We start from the raw sequence: 21952 nt of genomic DNA, 5'->3' as shown, positions 1-21952 counted from the left end.
GACACAGTGCTCGTCGCAGCATTTAAGATAACCAGAGACATTTTCCTGTTCCAGTCCCTGCCTCTGAACCTTCCCGCGAAAAAGACTGTGTGGGAGTCTTCAAAAACAATGTATGCCAGGGTGCACAGGAAGTGTGAGCACCTATCCGACCACCCGTTCGACCTGGTCTCCGAATGGGGAAAACAGATGAGCTCAATATTCAGCTATTACGGTGATCGTGACGTCGACGTAATGCAACTGGTGGCCGAAAGTCTATGTATCATGTACTACGCAATGAAGACTGGCTACCATTACCTGGCTGTGTACATAAACGACATGACAATTGACCTGTTGCAAAATAGGTTGTCACCCAAAGACGCTTACCAATAAATATTGAAATCCATGACGAGTTGTCTCATTTTACTGTAGGTCGTCATGGTAAATAGATGTCCGGAGATGTTCTGCTACACCTTGTCCTTTCTGAGTGCTGTTTCCCAGTTCGTTTTCGTAGCTACAACAGAATTTACAAAACCAACACTGAAACAGGGAAAATGCACTACCGTGACTCAGATTGACCATAACATCTACGTCCACCGATGTCCAGCTGCAGTAACTGCCGTACGCCTTTGGCTCAGCAATGGTCATCCGACGAGATACGGAGTAAATCTGTCGCAAAATGATACACGTCAACTATGGCATTGCTTGAAAGAAGCAAATGTCGCGCACAATTATTATAACTTCGAGTGCTCGAAGCTATGTGAAATAAGCTTCGAACCCAGGCAAGTAATAGAACGATGTCCCGGCAATGTGTACAATATTGCAAGACTCATTGGGAATGGAAAGCACAGCGGTTACGGTATCACTCTTTCGAAATCGGCTACCATGTCTCTGCTGTCTCATCTGAGCGAAACAATAAAAAGAATTTAAAACAAATACATGCCCGCATTTCATTTAGCTATAAGACACACTGTAACACAAGAAATGGTTTGAAATACTCACATCACTTGGCTCTTACGTGGCACACTCACTGCTGGAAGCTCGTACGTGGCAGACAGCGTATACCACCAGTCGAAAATTCATCTTGCGAGGGCGATAACGGTTTCTTTTTTGTGTGTGTGTGTGGTTGGTGTTCCCAAAGAGCGTTTGGAAAAAGCCAGACGGGTGTTTCGCGGTTGTGTTATCATACCAAAAGAAGAAGAAAAAAGAGCGCGTCGGCAAGAGGTATCGCATTTCACATGCTGCTCCTGCGAAAGGAGAAGCTGTCCACGATGCATTCACGTGATCCTTCCTTCCCTTGAAATAAAACAAAAATGAAGGGTCTTATAAGCTAGCTGTCGACGACTGAGACCGATCAGACCTTCATCGACGACGCAACTTTGAAAGGATGTGAGTATACCTCTTGTCTTTATGCCTTTTTTTTTTTGTTATTTTTATTTCGAAACCATCACAGCTGGTAACCGCAATACGTAGTCATGCAATGCTTCTCGATTCGTTGTATGCTGTTGTCGCAATGCGCAACACAAGTTTGGAAATGTGCGTGTATAGAACACCTCTATTTTATTGTGATTGTTGTCACTGGGTTATTTACTTCCAAACGTCGTACTCCTATGCAAATGCATGACACAGTAACAGAGACATATCGGAAAGTGGAAAACGTTAACCGATTCTTTGATAATGCTGCTTGTTGTTGTTGCGTGACACCTGATCGAGATTTGAGTCATCGTAGACTTTGTCCTGATTGAGAAGAGCATTCACAGGATGTTTCGTTTTCCCTTTGTTTTTGCAGATTGCTTCTGTACAAGGATGAAGTCAAGCAAGACTCTAGTAATTTGTAACATATCTTTCGTTAGTTGAATAAAAGAGTAGTAAAATAATGTGCTGAAATAAAAAAGGAATATATACAGTGTTGTCTGGTCTCTGATGTACATCATTATTTGAGTGTACTTATCAAATGGGGGGAAAAAATCATGCTGTGACGCGGCATTTATTTTTTTGTCAAATGAAACCGTAAGTACAGACGGTCAAAAGCTTGAAACTAGAGGGACATCTGGTAACCATTCAAAAACCTGCGTTGACGTTGTCACAGCGAAACTAGCGTGCTGCGGTTTGAAACCGAAATTACAGTCGGTCAATAGCTTGAAACCAGAGGGCATCTGGCAACACGTAGGAATTCGAAACTGAAACCAGAACTACACGTGGAGCAACCAAGCTTGGCGTCCATTCATTTAAAACCGAAACCGAAACTACAGACGGCCAAAGCTTGAAAACTAGAGGGCGCTTGGTGGGAACCGAAACTACCTGGCGCTCTGACGCGGCAACCAAACCAGGTGACGGACTGACGTCAACCCGATCGGAAAAATACTATTAAATGTCATCAGATGTTATTGCCTGTTATTAAATGTCATTTGTGTGTTATTACATGTCATTTGCGTGTTATTACATGTCATTGTGCGTTATTACATGTCATTGCGTGTTATTAAATGTCATTAAACGTGCATCCAGGTGCCCATCAAACACTATCGACACGTGAGTTCCCATTGTTTACCCGAGTTAACCGTTACCTTATCCTGGCGGCGCATGTTATTGAAACCTGGGAACCCATTGTTCACACTATCGATACATGATTTCCATTGTTTTCTGATATATCTTATCGTGCGTGTGCGTGTCGCATGTAACCTGAGCGGCCCATTGTTACCAAATGCAATATCTATCACTACTACGGTTCTTCTGAGCGTTACAAATGGCGCGGTTGGGAGCTTTCTTTAAATGTTTGAATTGATTGCTCTTCGAAATAACCGAACTAAAAGTATAAATCGTTCCAATTCTCTGTGAGAGACAAAAACTAACGAGATAATGCGTCCGAAAGAGCGAAGATTTAGGAGATGACTAGACGAAGCTTTAATCGCAATTCCTTGTCCTTTCCCTAACGGCATGCGAAATACGAATGGCACTCTTCTTATCTACAGAATGACGAGTCGGAACCCATCAGCTCATATATCTTTTCCGCCCATCAACGTATTGCGCCGGTGTTATCCTCTCTTCCTTCGGAACCGGGGACGGTTTCACGTGTCTCGTATTGAAAACGTAGCCCAAGTAGGAGGACACGCTTGTTCGCCGTATGTGCTCGTTCATATCGGATATTACTTTTCCCGTGGCGGGATGCTACACGTGAACCACTTCTGGGTAGAGAAGCGCGTGCGAATAGGAGCGTGTACGAACCGGTTAAATTGGCGTTCCACACGAGACAACCGACGTGACTTTCCGCGTTCCGGGAGGCTTTGCTTCGCGAGAGAGAGGGGGAATGAAGTTTGCCAGTTGTCGGCAGCTGCGCGGTTGGAAAGACGTCGTCGCGCCGTCGAATTGGGTTTTCGACGAGCGATTATTATGGTTGGCGGCGATTTGAGTGTTGCACAGAGAGAGAGAGAGAGAGAAAGGAGTTTCAGATGGTGTGTGATTATGGGACGAAAGGTTTCACAATAACGGAAGGCTGAATGAAAGTCATTTTTAACTTTACAAGTATGGATTAAGTTGCTAGTGCGACGTAATGGCAGTTTGAAATGTAGAGCTGTCCGACTCTATGAAACGAGGGTAGTTGAAACCCGAGTTCGTACACGGATTAACCGTTCCACATCAATTTTGTAAGAAGATAGTTTACATTGTCGCTGAGTTTATGTCGACACGTGGCTGCATGTCTGTTAGAGGACTCTGACGTTCATGTGCTTTACAACAATCTCTAGTGAAGTTAGACGTGTACTGCTTGCGACACACTTGTCTGTTTTCTCCCGCTCGTGGAGGAACGACCCCTTATTGATTATGTTGCGCACAAAGGATCTATGCCAAACACGGCTACGAAGGGGAGCCAAGTGCAAGACTCCTGTACAGGCTTGGGAAGGCGGACTCTCCTAATTGTCCAGTCTGTGGCTCAATCGAAGACGTCGAACATATTATAGTTACGTGCCCAAGATACTCTGCGTGTCGTGACAGACTTGTAGCCGCGTTAGGCCGGGTTGACAATCGACCCTTCGGAGTGCAGAAGGTGCTGGGCCCATGGCCAATGAGCACTCAACTGCCAGCTTTGCGAGCCGTTACACAGTTTTTAAGGGACACCAAGCTGTTAGATGGGCTATGACCTGTCTGTGGCGTTCGTCGCCGCTTCGCGACATCTCCAGTGGGTGATGGTGGATGTGTCTGGAATTCCTTCCCTTAGGTGATCTGGGGTAGCCGGCCCTCGTGATGAGGGCTACAATCCCCATTTTTTTTCTTTCTTTCAATCAATCAAGGGGAGCCAAAGAGAAGCAGAGGCAGTGCCGGGGGGGGGGGGGGATATGTTTATTATATATAAAAAAAATAGGAGGGAAAGGTTAGCCTGCGCTACGGCGGCTTGCTATTCCCAGGAAAGAAAGAAAGAAAAAAAAAAGAAAGGGATTTCAGATAGACGACGCCCAAGTACCATTCCGGGAGGAGCACGGGACCCGGTACGGCATCGTTGCAGCGCGATGACGCAGCATGATCGTTGATGCTGTACATGATGGCTCGATTTTGGGCGTTTTGAAAAACGTGCGAAAAACTTCACGCGTAGCCGGTAAAGAAACCGATTATATGGCACAACTATGTAACGCCATGAAGCGGTTCTAAATTAGCATAACTTGAAACTTAATACTGTATAGCATATGTGTGCATGTATGAGCAAAGGTCACCCAAAAGTTTATTTTTCACCACACAACAACGCACTGCGGCAGAGCCAAACTTTATTGAGGTTAATGTTTAATGTTAACTTTAATGACAACTTTAATGTCAACATTTAACGAGGCCCACCAATCAGAAGGCCCCACGGGTTGGTTTTGGCCACCAATGCAAAAATAAATTATTATTATTATTAACATTATTATTAATTTACCAAGCAGAAATCGACCGGAGGTGAAATACGAACGACGTCGCCTGTTTCGTTAGGCGTCTTATTTCTGGTTAAGCATACAAACACAGCCTCGACGCGTGTTGTCATTAGAGGCCGACAACAATGATCGCGCAAACATAATTATGCACAACGTGGCGTTAATGTATGGTGTTCACAAAGTAGCGCGTTGCCTAATATTTAGGGAGAAGCTAGGTTGAATGCGCGCTGACGAAAATCACTTTACACAATGGACAATATGATCTTTGTGCTAGTCCGTCGTCAGTAACGACATGTTGTGCTGGTAAACACAAAGTTACCGTAACGAAGGGCTTTCTTTTCCACGCTGTCGCAACTGAAGCATTTACGCTGGGTACGCAAAAGCGTCAGGAAGGGTAAGGAGAATGATATTGACGTTCACGTCGCTAATATTAATAGTAAATAACGCTGCTTTCATGTCTTTTCTTTTTTTTTTTTTTTTGAATGCAAATCTATTTTTCTCCGATGAAAGATGAAAGTCACTGAAAAGGTTAGCCAGCTGTAGGGATCGAACCCGCATCTTCTGGATTACCGGTAATCCATAAGATGTGGGTTCGATCACTACAGCTGGCTAACCTTTTCAGTGACTTTCATCTTTCATCGTTGATTTCTTAGGCAATTTGAGGCTTTGTTTGTATCTGTCCCTTCTATGCTGTTCCAGCCTCAGAACATCAGTTTCTCTCTATTTTTCTCGTTCTGGAACACTTGCGTCCGTCGCCATGAATGTATGGATACATATCAAGGATGCATGTTTTCATTCACGGCGTTCTGAATATCACTTGCGTTTTAAACACTAAAGGAACCTGTTAATAGGCAAGGTAGGCAATATGTAATGTAGTAACGAACGTAGAAAAACGAATTAGGAAAACCATCTAACTACGAAGGGTCAAGATCCAAATGGGGCGAAGTGATTACAGAATAAGGTGGACTACTAAAATTCCACGTAGCGCATTTCGCCAAACAAACTCGAAAGCAAAATTAAAACACGACCTGCGGAACCTTTATTGCTGTGGTGCTGACGTTTAACCGCAGTTAGTCTTTTTCTTCCTTCTTTCTTGTTCGGGGGTCGGGGGGTAGTTGAGTTTGTTGACCACTGCTGTTGATTGATCTGCAGTTTATCAATAGCTGTTGTTGTTTATCGCTGTTCGATGCCTCTTTTAACCACCGTTGCTGTTGTCGGACAAAGCACTATATGCCATCCAGGCTTAGGCCGTTCAATAAAGAGATAATTATTAATATTATTCCACTTATTCTTGACATGGATACTCTAAGTGTTCATGCCGTGCCTATATAGATCGAGCTTACCTCAGTCATTTTCGTTTACTTCGTTTCACACATGAATGCCAACAGGAAACACCCTCTAAAATCTAACTGTTCCACAGCAAATATTATCATGGGAGGTCAGTACACTGATCAACCGCGTCTTTTGAACATTTTCGTTGTTAGGTCTGCGGTCTACGAGCGGACGTAGTACCTTTTCCTCAACCGCAATCATTGATAGTCTAATTACTCCTTAGATAGTATAGTAAAAATAGTGTTGTAAAACTCTTCCTGAGAACGATATCGCCGGTACATGTTTTCTTTTTTCTTATAACAGAAAACGTACCCAGTGTTAGTTGCATGATGGTACGAGGTTCCTTCAGCTCTGGGGCACTGTCCTTGCGTTAAGTGGCGAACACTTTCGAAGCCTTAAGATTTGCCCCTGTTTTTCGGGATCAACTTTTCACTAAGTATGTATTTTAGCGGTAGGAACTTCAAGACGACTGTGGCGTCGCTCATGGTCACAGTTGTCTCGCGACGTAAAGCCCCGAATTAATAATAATAAACTTCTAGAAAGGAATATCCTCCATCGTTCATATCAGCGACCTTATAACAAGGCTTGACTTGGAGTAGGTGAGCCAGCATTATGTGAGAGACACTGCTTCTGGTCACTTCACTATGTTTTTTTATTGAAGAAGTGGCGCACACACACACACACACACACATAAATGGGATGATGATGTGGTGGGTTATTCTCCGCCGTTATGCCGGTACACTGCCCCATTGCGCTTGTGGAAGGGATGAGAAAGTGATGATAGTCCTATGATGATGATGAGTTCCATTAATCCATTAATCCAGTCCATTAATCCAGTGCTGGAGAGGAACTCAGCAACAGCTCATAGGCCTTGCATCAGATGTAAGGTGTCCGACCATGGCTAAATTTGGCTAAGTCGGACTGGCGTTGATCGAAGCGTTGGAGAGCAGTTTTCATGAGGGCGAGCTCGCGCTCGTACTGTCCGCAGACCAGGAGGACGTGATGAAGGCCACCGCGCACACCACGTGTGGAACAGAGGCCGGACGCGCCGACACCGAGGAGGTGTTTGAAAGCCGGTGTAAAAGCCACATTAAGTCTCATGCGGTGGAATACTGTGGTAAAGGAACGCTGCATTTGCCGGGGGAGAGTAAGGGACAATGTGGGGTCAACGGAGTAAAGCAGAGAGTGGGTGGTGATGTCACGTTGCCATCGTGACTGCATCATGGGGCCAGTGAGGCTTGAGACGAAGTAACGGCGATCCCCCCGAGACAAGATGATAGGGACACGGCGGGTGTACTGGTGCGCGCCTGCGGCTGTTCGATCTGCGTCCTCGTTTCCGCTGATGCTCACATGACCCGGGATCCACTGGAAGACGATAACAACAACAACTTTATTTTCGGCCTTGGAGAGTGGGGAGTTTCATCGCTACAGGCGATACTCTACCCCATTGCTGGGTGGAATGGGGGGAATAAAATAACGAGCCCCTTCACAATAACGATCGAAGTCCGATGGTGTCCAGAAATGTCAGAAGAGCTTTGAGCGCAGAGCGTTGCTGGGCTGGATTGGGCCAGGGACCAAGCAATTTCGGTAGGGAGAAAGGGCGAGAGTCCAGCTGACGAAGAGACTCTGAGAGTGTGGTTCGGGAAGGTTCGTAGTGAGGGCAATGAAGAAGAATGTGCTCCAGGTCCTCAAGAGCACCACAGTGGCAGCAGGTGGGAGAATCAATTTGTCTCAAGCGGTAACGCCACTGAGCTGTAAAGGCCACATCGAGGCGCATTCGGTGGATTAATGCAGCATCCTGACGAGATGTGTTTCGTGGCATGCGGAAAGCGAGCGTGGGATCAACTCTGTTCAACATAGAGGAGGGAAGAATGTCGGTTGTCCGTTGGCGGGAAGCCAGGGGTGTCACTAGACGTCGCAGAATTGAACGGCGGTCTCCTCTGAGCAGAACAATACGGGTCCGTTTCCGATACGAGAGTGCTGCTTCTGCGGCGCTGTCGGCCTGCTCGTTCCCCACGACACCACAATGGGCTGGAACCCACTGGAGAACTAGCCTGTGGCCTGCGGCGTAGATAGTGTGGTAAGCCATTAACACGTCTGTGACTAGGGGTGCGGATGGGCCTCGTATGCCGGAATTTTCAATTGCTTGAAGTGCAGATTTGGAATCTGTAAAGACTGCCCATTCCCGGGGTGGAAAATCAGCGATGTGTTGTAGAAAGAAAAGGATGGCATAGAGTTCCGCAGCTGTGGAGGAGGTTGGATGTGAAAGGCGTCTTCCGTGCACGACGCCTTCGGATGGAATGACAAAGGCTGAGGCGGACTTGTTGTTTCAGGATGCGCCATCAGTATATACTGCCGTAAACGTAGAAAACTTCTCGTCTACCAGAGCATGAAAGTGGGCTCGGAGGACTTGAGCGGGGACCTGATCTCTTCTTTGCAGAAGGTTTGGGAGGCGTACAAAAGGTTGCGGGACCGGTAGAGACCAGGGGGCTTCCGGCGGTATAGTGTCCTTAGTTATGAAGCCAGTGAGAGCCTGGCGTGTCCTCTGCGCTACTCGACAGAAGTTGGAAGACGATAGAGTGGCCCTGTGCGCTTGCTTTCTTGTATACTTGTAGAATTTCAATGATCACAGGACTGACGAAGCCGCGAAGTCCCATAGTTGCCGCACATTGCAGCGCAGATCTGGAATCCGTAAAGACAACCCAGGAGCGAAAGGGGTTGTCAGTAATTTTCCGCAAGGTGAAAAGAATAGCATAAAGTTCAGCGCATGTTTATATGTGAGAGATGATGGCCATCTGAAATTGACTCGGAGGGAATGACAAAGGCAGACGACGAACTTCCCCTCGTGGTTGAGCCGTCCGTGAAAACTGCGGTGGAAGTCTCATAACACGAGCTCATCATATCGAGAGTGAGCTGCTTCGTCACACACGCAGCGACATTGCCTTTCTTCCCTGTTAGCCCAGGCACCGACAGGGAGATGCAGGGCGTCGGAAAAGTCCAAGGAGGAGTGCTGGGAGCTGTGGGTGCGACCACAAAGTCAGGTATGCTAGTCTTCAGTTGAGAGGCACATGGGTGTACGCTGCTGTGCTTGCGTGCCCGGAGCTGCCTAACTAGCGGATGCCGCCGATGGTGAGCTAGAAGGCGGAGGTACAGCCGACACGTCTCTCCGTAGCGAAGCACTTCAAGCGGGGCTTCCTTAGCCTCAGCAATGACCACATGGGTTTCTGCCGCCCGAGGGACACCCAAGCACACTCGGAGACTGCGCGCCAGGAGGCACTGAAGCTTATGGACTGAGGTAGGTGGTAGGCCATTCAACACAGGCAAGCCGTATGCAAGTGACCCGCGAACCAAAGCTCGGTGGACGGCCAAAAGCGACGCCACGGCACTGCCCCACTTCATGCCTGCCAGATGCCTGATCACCGCAATCCACCAGTGGACCTTGACTTCCAAGCTCGCTATGTGCTTCACCCAAGACAGCCTGGCGTCTACCGTGACACCTAGGAAACGATGAAAAGATGCACTTCTCAGCTGTACACCAGCAACTGAAAGAGGGAAGGGATGCATGTTCCTTCTCGTGGAGGAGTACCACGGACTTTTCAGTCGAGATGCCCATGCCGGCCGTTGCGAGGTAGTGCTCAACAGTGTTCGAAGTGTGTTGCAGGCGCCGCTGGATGGCCGGACGGAATTTGCCGCTGGTCCAAATGCAGATGTCATCCGCGTAGATCGAAATTGACAGTTTCTTTCCAATGCAGCCCCGAAGACCCGCCATGGCCACGTTAAACAGAATTGGGCTCAATACGCTCCCCTGTGGAACTCCATGACTCGGCGACACCTGCACCGTATCCCCTTGATGGGTGCGAACGAATAGTTGCCTGCCATGGAGGAAGTCCCTAATCCATGAGAGCTCTGAAGGGTAGGCCGGCTTGAGTGAGGGGATGCAGAACGGAGGCGTGACTCACGGCGTCGTAAGCGCGTTTAACATCAAGAAACGCAGCCACCACTGTCTTCTTACGCGCCTTTGCTTCTTCCACCGACGTAATGAAGTCAAGAACAGAGTCCATGGAAGACCTGTGCTGGCGGAATCCTGACATTTCCTGCGGGAAGAAGGAGTGCCTCTCGAGCCACTGCTCGATTCTGTGGAGGATCATGCGCTCCAACAACTTGCCAAGGCAGCTAGTCAAGCTCACTGGCCTGAAAGAAGAGAGCTGAGAGGGCGATTTTCCCGGCTTCAGCAGTGGGACAACTCGGGCTTGCTTCCAACTCTCAGGTACTTTGCCGGTACGCCGCTCATAGCCACAGTTGCTTCGCGGCGCTAACACGCAATAAAAAAATCGCATTGTAGTTTATCTCATATTTTCGCCGAGCCAGTTCACTGCTGATACTGTACAAGCGTGCCAGTCACTGGAAGCACACAATTACTTCACCTTAGGCGAGCTGTTTGATCGGGGCGTTTCTGAAAACAGCGCTGATTTACTACCGCGCACCGATTCATGCTTAGAGCCGTTTATTTGTATACAGGTATCGTGAGGGAATCTCACAAAGGTTGTCAGGGAATCTTTCCGTTTAAGTGAACAAAGCGATTCCAGCGATTCACGAAAAACGATTCACAATCAAACGATTCCTTCGTTCTGCGTTGCGCGGAAACTGATGAAACCACCATTTCGCCACCCTTTCCCCATCGAGTTGTGTACCCGAAGGATTTACGGCATTGCGGCATACCCACTTTGCATGAAAGCCATCAGCAGCGCCGCCGGAAACCGTGACGTGACGCGCGCAGATTGGTTTATATGACTAATGCGGAATATTTAAGCCTAAAGATTGAACTTCTTCCCTCTCCGTAAAACAGTCATTCGTAGCCCCGCAATCTACTGTTCCGTTCAGAATTTGGTATCAGACATATCAGACACCTTCCCTCATTCTCTTTTACTGTATTGTTCTCAAGTATCAGTGTGATATTTTTAATTAGTGAGAGCGACTGTTTTACTCCTAACTAGACTACGAAGAAGCGAAATAACGTCGATATATTTATCGCGAAAAAATCTCTCGAATACTGTTTAGTGCTAGAATTTCTTCCTGTGTCGCCAGAATTCGCCCTTGCTTAGAAAGCATTGCACCTCGTTTTGTTTCGTTTGTGCGTGAGCTTCACGCCCTAGCCTTCCTGAAACCACTTTACACAAGTAGCACACCTACTCATTGAGTGAGAAAAAAAAAAACAAATAAACGAAAAGCATGAGGCGCGCCTGAGAGTGATAGTCGACAATAGCGGCCCCAAGTAGTGAGATCTTTTTTCATCTCTTAGTTTCGCCTGCTTGCTTTAACGATTGCTTCCCTCTTCTCCACGCAATGTGAACCACGTCAGCGCGCACGTGCCATGCTTTTAATCTGCGTCCCACCAAAGCAAAAAAAAAAAAAAGACGCACAGTTCACTTCACCGTTGTTGCTATTCTGCCGACGTTCACCAGCACGAAGAGGCAGTACCGGTACGTCGCGTGGCAGGGTTTCAGCCTCGATGCAGCATTTCATTTCTTTTTCTCATAATGATTTCACCTTTCCCGGATTGACTCCGATCACATTCTGAACGATAAACTTGGCAAGGAACATAAAACTTGCAAGGAACATACACTGCGGGATGTACGAGCAAGTGCTTTTTGAGATCCGATCAGCGTCACCGTTTCTTCGCCACGTGTCGTTCGATTCCTTCGTTCTTCTTCCATATTTCCGAGAGTTTACCTACGACGAAATATAGCGCAGGGGCGCTCATTTTTCTTTGACGACCATCGCGCAGTATCCTTAGCACAGGTGCATGATGCACGGTTCGGTATATATGATACACGTGGATTAGGACGAAGAACGGATGTACGACATATATTTTAGAATCGCATCTCCTCCATTTCAAGACATGCCGTACGGGTGCAGATTTATTGAGGAAACAGCGAGCTCCTACATTCTTCTTAATGGTCGAGCCAATACTTACCAAAAGCAACACTTCGCGTGAACGGGCTGCTGTGGCATCATCTAGATCCATCTTGCTTAGCTATCTATGACTAGCTACCTCATTCGAGCGCCTTGTTTTTGTCGCTATCGAATGCATTCCATCGCTATCTTGTGATCCCCAAGGCGTGCTCCACAAATAAATGCCTCGAACGTTTGCTGGTACGGGATGAACTCATGGGAATCTGTGCAGGGACCAGAAGTAGCCATAAAGATATCTACTGGAATGCGCTTTGAGGGGATGGTTTGTATATGAGTCAGGCGGAAGTACGCACGCAGGCCAAGGGTGTCATATGTTACCCATGTGACTGTACTATCCACAATACACGATATCATCTATCAACCATGTACGTGCATACACTCTGGGCTGATTGTTGTGCTGGCAACCAAGGGGGATAATAAAGATGGTGGAATAAAGATTATATCGTGAACCTGATGGTGCGTGCTTCCCATCATATATCAAGCAAAACAACAACAGGCCACGAGTGCGAAACTTCTTCTGGCAACACCAACAACTTTATGTTGACTTTGGAGAGTGGGGAGGTTCATCGCTAGAGGCGATACTCTAAAGTGGGCGGTGGGCTATAAAGGACCACGAGGGACGGCTGAAATGGCGACCATTGGAAACGTTATCCTGTACCGTCCCCGGAGGGACGGTTAACCAAAAGAGGGGGGGAGGGGTATGTGTTGGGCAGAAGACGAAGAGGAAGAGGTGGCGGAGGAAAACAATAAAGTTACGTTCCAGTGTCCTAGGCTGGAGGCAAGGCGTCTTCCGTGTGGAACATTACATTTGGCGCACATTCGAATGATGCGTGCAACTCCTTGTACAGCACAGATGTGACCAAGCCACTGAAGCCTGAGGTAATACAGAGAACACAAGACGTGAGCAATGAGCATTCAACATGGCGGTCGTACCCACTGCTTTACCGGCCTTTCCTTAGTTTGTCGACATGGAATCCACACAATGCCACAACATTTCAAATACAGAAGACGGATTCGAAGAGGAACAGTCGGTAAGTATTACGAGTTACGGATGTACTATCATTTGCCGCTGCAACGCGAAACAAAAAGTAGGGCAAATTTAGCGTTGCAAATAGGCGGCTCGTTACCTAGCTATGCACGGTACGTTATGGTTTGTACAAATAGGTGCAGAAATGGTTCGGTATCAGGTAACGTGTACCGTGCTCAAACGTAATCCCGTTTCTTCAATAGCTGTTGCCGTCCAGTCTACTATCGCATATTGTGAGACGGAAACGCAGCCGCAATGCAATTTGTCATCCATTGTCATCGTCATCCTCTATCTCGCGTCTCTAGTCCATCATACCAGAGCCATTCTTTGGTCAGCTGTGTAACTGAGGAGAATTACGGGATAGTCCTCCTTTTGTTCCGCTTATTAGCGGAGATGGCTGATCAGAGGGAAGAGGAAGGACCGTTAACTTGTTCTGCCACCACAACTTTCTTATAACTGCCCCTGCGGGTAAAGAAATAAATAAAATAAATACCCGTTGGACGTACAGCTCCGGTCAACCTTAATAATAACGCTGGAAAAATATGGTACCGTTCCCGAGCGCGGTTACGGCAGCCACTGGGGCCATGAGGACATCTTAACTGAACAAAATTATTCTGTCAGTATAATGCAATGATTTTGTTCAATTAACGTTCCCCCAGTGCCCCAAGGGTGGCTGTTATTGCAGTGGGAAATTAGACCGAATTTTTTCCCAGTGTTATTACTAAGGTTGACCGGAGCTGTACAACTTTGTAATCAACGGGTTTCGTGTCGTCGTGTCGCCCGTTACAATTTTCTGATTGCCAATTTGGCTCTAATCCTTATAATTAAAAAAACTAAAACTAATTAATTTCACTAATTGGTTAACTACAAAACAATAATGTTTTTGAGTATACTCACGCTACTTGTAATACCATGTCATTCTGATGTGCGATGATCACTTTCTTTTTTCTTTTTTTTCACGTTTTTTTTTTCACATTATAACGATTTTTTTTAAAAACTTGGGCCCATTTTTCGTGAAACGCCCTGCATATACAAAGGTAAAGAACTTCGTGATCTTTTGCGCACCACTACGCTTTAATATTCTGCACTATAATAATGTCGCTTAAACACAGCCAAACGGAAGATGTTATCAAAAGACAAGATACTAAAGTATATATAGATAGTAAAGGGGTGATGAACGCACCATCTGGGACACACGGCGCGCGCACGCTGCTGTCGCTGTAAAATGAGGCAATTCCGCGCCGCTGCGGCAGCCATAGCTCAGCACACGGAAACGCTGCACCACTGTTTGACCGCTCAAACGATCCGTAATGACGAGTTCTACAATGATGGTGTGCAGAAGGAGTAGACTGATAAACGTACTCAGTAAGAAAGTGGATCAAGTGACAACAACAACAAAAAAAAAAAAAAAACTGTTCTGCCTTCGTGGCTATGTATCCCCCTGTAACCAGAGCTACTATCTGAACTCCGTCTCAGGTGCCCCTTACGCGGTGCTTCTCGGAGGTGTAAGGTGCCTTCATGGCCATGCTCCACCATAACTGGAGCCACCTTTTGGACCCGTCTCGGGCACCCCTTACGCGGTGCCTCTCCGAGGTGTAAGGTGCCTTCATGGCCATGCTCCACCATAACTGGAGCCACCTTTTGGACCCGTCTCGGGCACCCCTTACGCGGTGCCTCTCCGAGGTGTAAGGTGCTTTCATGGCCATGCTCCACCATAACTGGAGCCACCTTTTGGACCCGTCTCGGGCACCCCTTACGCGGTGCCTCTCCGAGGTGTAAGGTGCCTTCATGGCCATGCTCCACCATAACTGGAGCCACCTTTTGGACCCGTCTCGGGCACCCCTTACGCGGTGCCTCTCCGAGGTGTAAGGTGCCTTCATGGCCATGCTCCACCATAACTGGAGCCACCTTTTGGACCCGTCTCGGGCACCCCTTACGCGGTGCCTCTCCGAGGTGTAAGGTGCTTTCATGGCCATGCTCCACCATAACTGGAGCCACCTTTTGGACCCGTCTCGGGCACCCCTTACGCAGTGCCTCTCCGAGGTGTAAGGTGCCTTCATGGCCATGCTCCACCATAACTGGAGCCACCTTTTGGACCCGTCTCGGGCACCCCTTACGCGGTGCCTCTCCGAGGTGTAAGGTGCCTTCATGGCCATGCTCCACCATAACTGGAGCCACCTTTTGGACCCGTCTCGGGCACCCCTTACGCGGTGCCTCTCCGAGGTGTAAGGTGCCTTCATGGCCATGCTCCACCATAACTGGAGCCACCTTTTGGACCCGTCTCGGGCACCCCTTACGCGGTGCCTCTCCGAGGTGTAAGGTGCCTTCATGGCCATGCTCCACCATAACTGGAGCCACCTTTTGGACCCGTCTCGGGCACCCCTTACGCGGTGCCTCTCCGAGGTGTAAGGTGCCTTCATGGCCATGCTCCACCATAACTGGAGCCACCTTTTGGACCCGTCTCGGGCACCCCTTACGCGGTGCCTCTCCGAGGTGTAAGGTGCCTTCATGGCCATGCTCCACCATAACTGCTGGAGCCACCTTTTGGACCCGTCTCGGGCACCCCTTACGCGGTGCCTCTCCGAGGTGTAAGGTGCCTTCATGGCCATGCTCCACCATAACTGCTGGAGCCACCTTTTGGACCCGTCTCGGGCACCCCTTACGCGGTGCCTCTCCGAGGTGTAAGGTGCCTTCATGGCCATGCTCCACCATAACTGCTGGAGCCACCTTTTGGACCCGTCTCGGGCACCCCTTACGCGGTGCCTCTCCGAGGTGTAAGGTGCCTTCATGGCCATGCTCCACCATAACTGGAGCCATCTTTTGGACCCGTCTCGGGCACCCCTTACGCGGTGCCTCTCCGAGGTGTAAGGTGCCTTCATGGCCATGCTCCACCATAACTGGAGCCACCTTTTGGACCCGTCTCGGGCACCCCTTACGCGGTGCCTCTCCGAGGTGTAGGGTGCCTTCATGGCCATGCTCCACCATAACTGGAGCCACCTTTTGGACCCGTCTCGGGCACCCCTTACGCGGTGCCTCTCCGAGGTGTAAGGTGCCTTCATGGCCATACTCCACCATAACTGGAGCCACCTTTTGGACCCGTCTCGGGCACCCCTTACGCGGTGCCTCTCCGAGGTGTAAGGTGCCTTCATGGTCTTACTCCACCATAACTGGAGCCACCTTTTGGACCCGTCTCGGGCACCCCTTACGCGGTGCCTCTCCGAGGTGTAAAGTGCAAGAATTTCAGTTGTGTTTTGTGAGGCGTGGCAGTAAGTCGCTTTCGAATGCCACAGTCTTTTTACCGCATAGCAACGCATTGCATCGATCGTGCATCATATCGCATAGCTGGATATAATCACATGTACGTCTATGTATGCTTACGTCGGTTTAAGCTGTCCGATTAAACGTGTGTTTTGCAACAAACATGTGTTGAGATCGGAAAAACAACAACAAAATGATTTAAACGGGCACTAAAGTGTAAAGTGCAGCAATTCCTCCTCGTGGAATGAAAGATGGGTTACCATAACACCAGCATAAAAGGGACGGCATTCGGTGGTAGCGCCGCGAAGCAACTATAGCTATATGCACATACGTACAGAGCGTACTACGAGCGTACAGACGTGAACAAACAACTAGCTCCCGTGGCACAGCGGTTAGGATAATCGCCTTCCACGCCGACACTGGGCGGTGACACGGGTTCGAATCCTGTCACCGGCTTTGCTGTCTGAGTTTTTCCCTGGGTTTTCCGAAGACTTTCCAGACTAATATCGGCACTGTTCCCTCTCAAGTCGGCCCAGAACGCATACTAACCCCTGTCCCCCACTCCTTCCTGCTGATCCTCTCTCCATCTGTCTACATCTGTACGCCGCTCGTAGCCACAGTTGCTTCGCGACGCTAACACGGGATTAAAAAAAACACAGACGTGAACAGATGAAGAGGGGACAGCAAGAAAGAGTGGGGGAGGCAGTAAGGGTCCTTTGCCGACTTCAGGGAGAAACTGTGCCGACATTCGTATGGAAAGTCTTCGGAAAGCCCAGGGAAAACCTCAGACAGCACAACCGGTGTGGGGATTATCCAGGCCAATTCACCTTTTCACTGTTTACAAACACAAGACACAACCGGAAGTTGTCTCGGTTCCCATCGTCAGCGGCTGCATGTGGCGCCACGCCCTGTCATTCATTAGAGTTTGAATGAACCGAAATGAGTGACACGGCATGGCGCCACATCTAGCCGTTGACGCTGGGAACCCTAGACAACTTCCCGTTGTGCCTTCTGTTTGCAAACAGTGAAAGGGTGAATATATTCAGTAAATAGAGAAGGTACACAAACGCCGTCAAGTCCACGAAGGAGGTAGTCGGAACAAAATTCGAACGGTTAGGAGCATCTATAGGTTTAATAACGAGCTTCCGTGCAGAATCTGCACTTCGTAAAGGCGCAGATTCTGCATTCTGCTCGTCGTTACATCGAGATGCTCCTAACTTTGACCTTTATTCTGACTACCTCCGATATATAATCATGCAGACGTTAAACAAAAGGTATTGCCCTGATTAAAAGCAACTGCGTATCGAGAACAAATCTAGCACGGGCGGTGTAGCTGCGAAGCAGCGAGGATTGCGCCAGGAAAGAGCCGCACTTTCCAATATCAAATCCCTACGGGCTTAATTAACGGAAGCAGGGGAAAGATACGAGGAAGATTTAATAAATATCGAGTAATTAATAGTAGGCTGTGAGTAACAGCAATAACAATATAACGCGGTCTACGTCGCAACTCCTGGTGTTATAGTGTAAATTAGGTTGTGAGCATGCGCAGTGACACCGTCTCTCCTTTGGGCCCCCAACGAAATTGAGTATCCGATATATTTTAAATCCTCATATTAACGTCTGCATCAAGGCGCAAGAGGCGAGAAGTACTTTCGTTTAGAAACTTTTCCACCAGAGGCACGGCCGAGTGGACCAGCTCCCGTGACATAATGGTTAAAATGGTCACTTTCCACGCCGAGACTGGGAGGTGACACGAGTTCGAATCCTGTGACCGGCTGTGCTGTCTGGGGTTTTCCCTGGGTTTTCCCAAGACTTTCCAGACGAATGTCGGCAAAGTTCCTCCTGAAGTCGGCCCAGGATGCATACTAACCCCCCCGTCCCCAACTCCTTCCTGCTGTCCTCTCTCCATCTGTCCACATCTGTACGCCGCTCATAGCCACAGCCGCTTCGCGGCGCTAACACGGAAATTAAAAAAATCAAGCTCATCCGGAGACTGGGCATGCCGGAGGCTCCGCCCACATTTAATAATACCCCAACGTTGGGAAAAACACAAACGAGGGCACGACGACAGAAATCGACAAGATCTTACGTGGTGACTTTAACCATGACAATTTCATTGGATGTATGTATTTTTAATGTTGTATGAGTAATGAGTAATGAGTATTCATTCTTCAGTAATGATGTATGAGTTAATTTAATGTATTGGATGTATTCCGCGAACAGAATCGCTCTCCTGTGGTAGAACCTTCCAGGCCCTGTTTGTGGGATATTTAACGACACATATATGGAATAAATTATGTATGCCAGAAGTATTTCAAGTGAATAAGAATAAATAAACAAAATTGTCATGGTTGAACTGAGTGCGTGTCGATTTCTGTCCTACCCCGTTTGTGTTTTTAGCCAGCGCCGTGCTCTTTGCGTTTTTAAAGCATTTACTAGCCAGACTAGTTACCTTACTTTATTTGAAATATGTACTCTAAAACGCGTCATAAAATACAGTTCATGTTACTGAAAACCCCTCCACCATGGCTAACCTTGCCCTACTTTTTTCTTTTTTTTCATCAGCATTAAACATATCCCCCAACCCCCCTCCCGAGATTAGTAATATGAATCATAATCACAAACTCGCTTGCTTCTTAGCAATTCTTTGACGAAATACGGTTCTGCAATGTTGCTTACATACAGTATCTTCACCATCATCATCATCATCCATTCATCTATGTTGTTGTTGTTGTATCTTCACCTTCTTTCAAAAATATACACAGAACGTTTACACAGAGTTCCAAAATGACTATACATGTTTGTTTTTCTAATAACGTTTTATAATAACGCCTTTATATAAACGTTTTCTAATAACGTCTATTAACGTTCTGATAAACGTTTTCTCAATAACGTTTGTTTTCTAATAACGTGTGTTCTAATAACGTTTTTCTATAATCAAACTCAAACTCAATTATTCCTGATCAATACTGATCAACTATTATAGATTACTTAATTTTCTTTATTATCCATTTTTTTAAGACTGGGAATGGGGTCACCTGACAGCGGGTGAAGTACCTCTGGTAATCGTAATGTGCATGTTTTTGAGCGCGTGCTGAACAATGCCACTTGATTACCATTTTTGTGTGCCTGCGTGTGTGCTCCATCTTTTCTGATTACTATGGTGCGAGAAATTCCCTAGTAATCTATGGGCGGCATCGCACAAATGGAAACAAGAGTACGAACATACCGAAATAAGTTTAAGGAGGAGCAGGCAAATACAAACAACAAAATCGACTTCCCGATTGGTGAGTCCGTAATTCCTCTGCTGGTTACCAGGCGCAGATAGACTCCCTCGGCTGAACCAGGTACACGGTCAACCGCACGGCTTCGGTGCAATTAGACAGGTAGCGTGCAGAGGAAAATTGGGCTTCCGAGGATTACGTGTCCGAGCTTCAAAAGCGCAATTTCGACAGACGTAATAACATGTGTGCAGGCTGAAATAGATTACGTCGGCGTTTGCGCTTAACGAGAAAAAATAAAAAGAAGAACCTTTCGTTGTCTTTCTGATGTCGCTTTTCCGAAGCGTAATTTTAGCTGTAAGACGCTTAGTGTGTCCTGGGTAAGTTCGCAACTACACGTTTTTCCCCCTTTCTAGTATTTCTCCCTCCAACTTCGTGTCGTCCAGGCTACACATTTTCACAAAAATGTGCGATTTCAATCCTTTTTGGGGATAAATGTATTGCCCGAACCATTAGTCCCTTTCTGGACTACAGTCTACACTCTTTATTATGACAGTCGTATTATTGACGTCCTCATTTTGTGACAGTTTTTCTAGGGAACCGTTTCTTCCCCATAAAAGCACCATGTTTGTCTCCCTCGTTAATATGACAACTCGTTAATCCGACTATGACCGAGCAATAGCCAAACGCATCTACAGTCGCCACTATACTACTCCAGCGATCACCTTTTTTCTCTCTCTTTCTCTCTCTCTCAACTGCTCGCTCTGCTGTACTCAGTGTGGTGTCATTTGCTTTGTTCCTTTTTTGTGTATCGAGAGAGGTTATAGACGTCACAATGACAGTAACTGCGTCATAGTTCATAATATTTGCTTATATAGGGCATGCTTGTAACTTACTAGCGGTCAATGCAGTCTGAGTCGTCGCTCGTAGCCTTTACTTGCTTTGAGTGCACGCTTACATATTTATTACATTTGATCATCATCAGCTGCAAGTTCAATGCAACCGTATTCGAGCGTACGTGAGCTAGTGATAGTAGTAGCTATGGAAGACACTATTTGCAAGGGCGAAGTAGATCAGCCGAAATGACCATAGATTGTTACACCTAAGTAACTTTTTGGTAACTTTTTTATATCCAGGGTAAGCTCCCTTGCCTTGTTGAATAGCTTTCTGTTGCACATACTACTGATTTGCAACAGGAACTCGGCTAATTTTCTGAATTTCATAAACGGTTGGCATGCCGGTACCCTCTAAGAGTAGTCCCTCATCTTAGAAGAAACTGTCATCGGGTCGTGGCGCCAAGTATATACGGACGTTGCTTAGGTTAGGAACCGCTGCCGAGATCCAATGAAAGAGGTACTGCAGGTCCTCCCGGAATGTCTTTGGCGTTGCAAGTATGCGCACCAAACTCGCACAGCATATAGCGATATCACACCAATTTCATCTGACATTAGGTTTGCAGAGTGCACGCCCGTGGTTCTCAACTTAGTTTGAACCCCGTGTACTTCACATATACGTAATCCTGTAGGTGTGGCTTTATTTTTTATTTTTTTTTCATTTATTTTCCATTTCGAGTAGAAATGTGGACCAGCCGCAAAAGGGAAAGGTCCCTGACTAGGCGGCTGACCCTACAAGGAGGCATGATGGCAGTGCACTTGATTACATAATTGTGTCAAAAATATCCGAACAAGACAAAAAAGGAAACCATTTGTAGGGAAATCATTTGGGAGGTGTCACTTTATTATGCAACGTTATGTAATAATAGTTCTGTTAATGTTTGATTAAACCTATGCAGTGTTGGGCAAGCATGCAACAAGTAGCTCCATGTGTTGATGAAATGTGGTATTAAGTGCTCGGTGGATTGCATTCCGTAGCTGGTACGACTAAGCGGAGGAACTACGAAATTTGGATTACGAAGATTATATTTAGCATTTGGGAACGTCAACGACATAGTGCCCGAGTGAAAAGAGTTATATACGAATATGCCCAGTCGCAGTGAGTAAAGTTGTTCAATGGGCAGAATTTTGAGTTTCTTGAAATGATATTGCGACGCTGATGGGGAATTCACTATGAAACGCAATGCTCGCTTTTGGAGCGTAAAAATTTTCGCGTAATTTGTATTGGTTGCGCATCCCCACACTAATAAACAATACTGAAGTGTATGGTAGATTAAGGCATAATAGAGTGTGTGCCTAAGCCAGTTAGGTAAGACGTGCCTGATTCTACTTAGGGCACCGGTTTTTCGTGCAATGTCGCATGACACTTTAGTGATA

At 47.1% G+C, this 21952-nt stretch overlaps 1 protein-coding gene across 19 annotated transcripts in view; it reads right to left on the bottom strand.

Annotated features, from left to right (window-relative positions):
- Positions 1-21952, bottom strand: part of LOC135388830 (gonadotropin-releasing hormone II receptor-like) — a 774956-nt gene that overhangs the window by 325280 nt on the left and 427724 nt on the right. For 4 of the 19 annotated variants that reach the window (XM_064618664.1, XM_064618662.1, XM_064618666.1 and 1 more), the window contains exons 1-2: positions 979-1383; positions 364-645 (exon numbers count right to left, since the gene is read on the bottom strand). The exons of 7 other annotated variants lie outside the window; for them this stretch is intronic. The gene's annotated coding sequence lies outside the window, so the exon portion shown is untranslated. Of the gene's footprint in view, positions 1-363; positions 646-978; positions 1384-21952 lie in introns of those variants that run through there. 8 more of the 19 variants (XR_010421518.1, XR_010421520.1, XM_064618661.1 and 5 more) reach the window with 6 other exon arrangements.

Source organism: Ornithodoros turicata, chromosome 3, assembly GCF_037126465.1.
Source record: "Ornithodoros turicata isolate Travis chromosome 3, ASM3712646v1, whole genome shotgun sequence".
Classification (NCBI taxonomy): Eukaryota; Metazoa; Arthropoda; class Arachnida; order Ixodida; family Argasidae; genus Ornithodoros; species Ornithodoros turicata.
The sequence above is the reverse complement of the archived record's forward strand: the minus strand, read 5'-3'. Positions and strand labels throughout refer to the sequence as shown.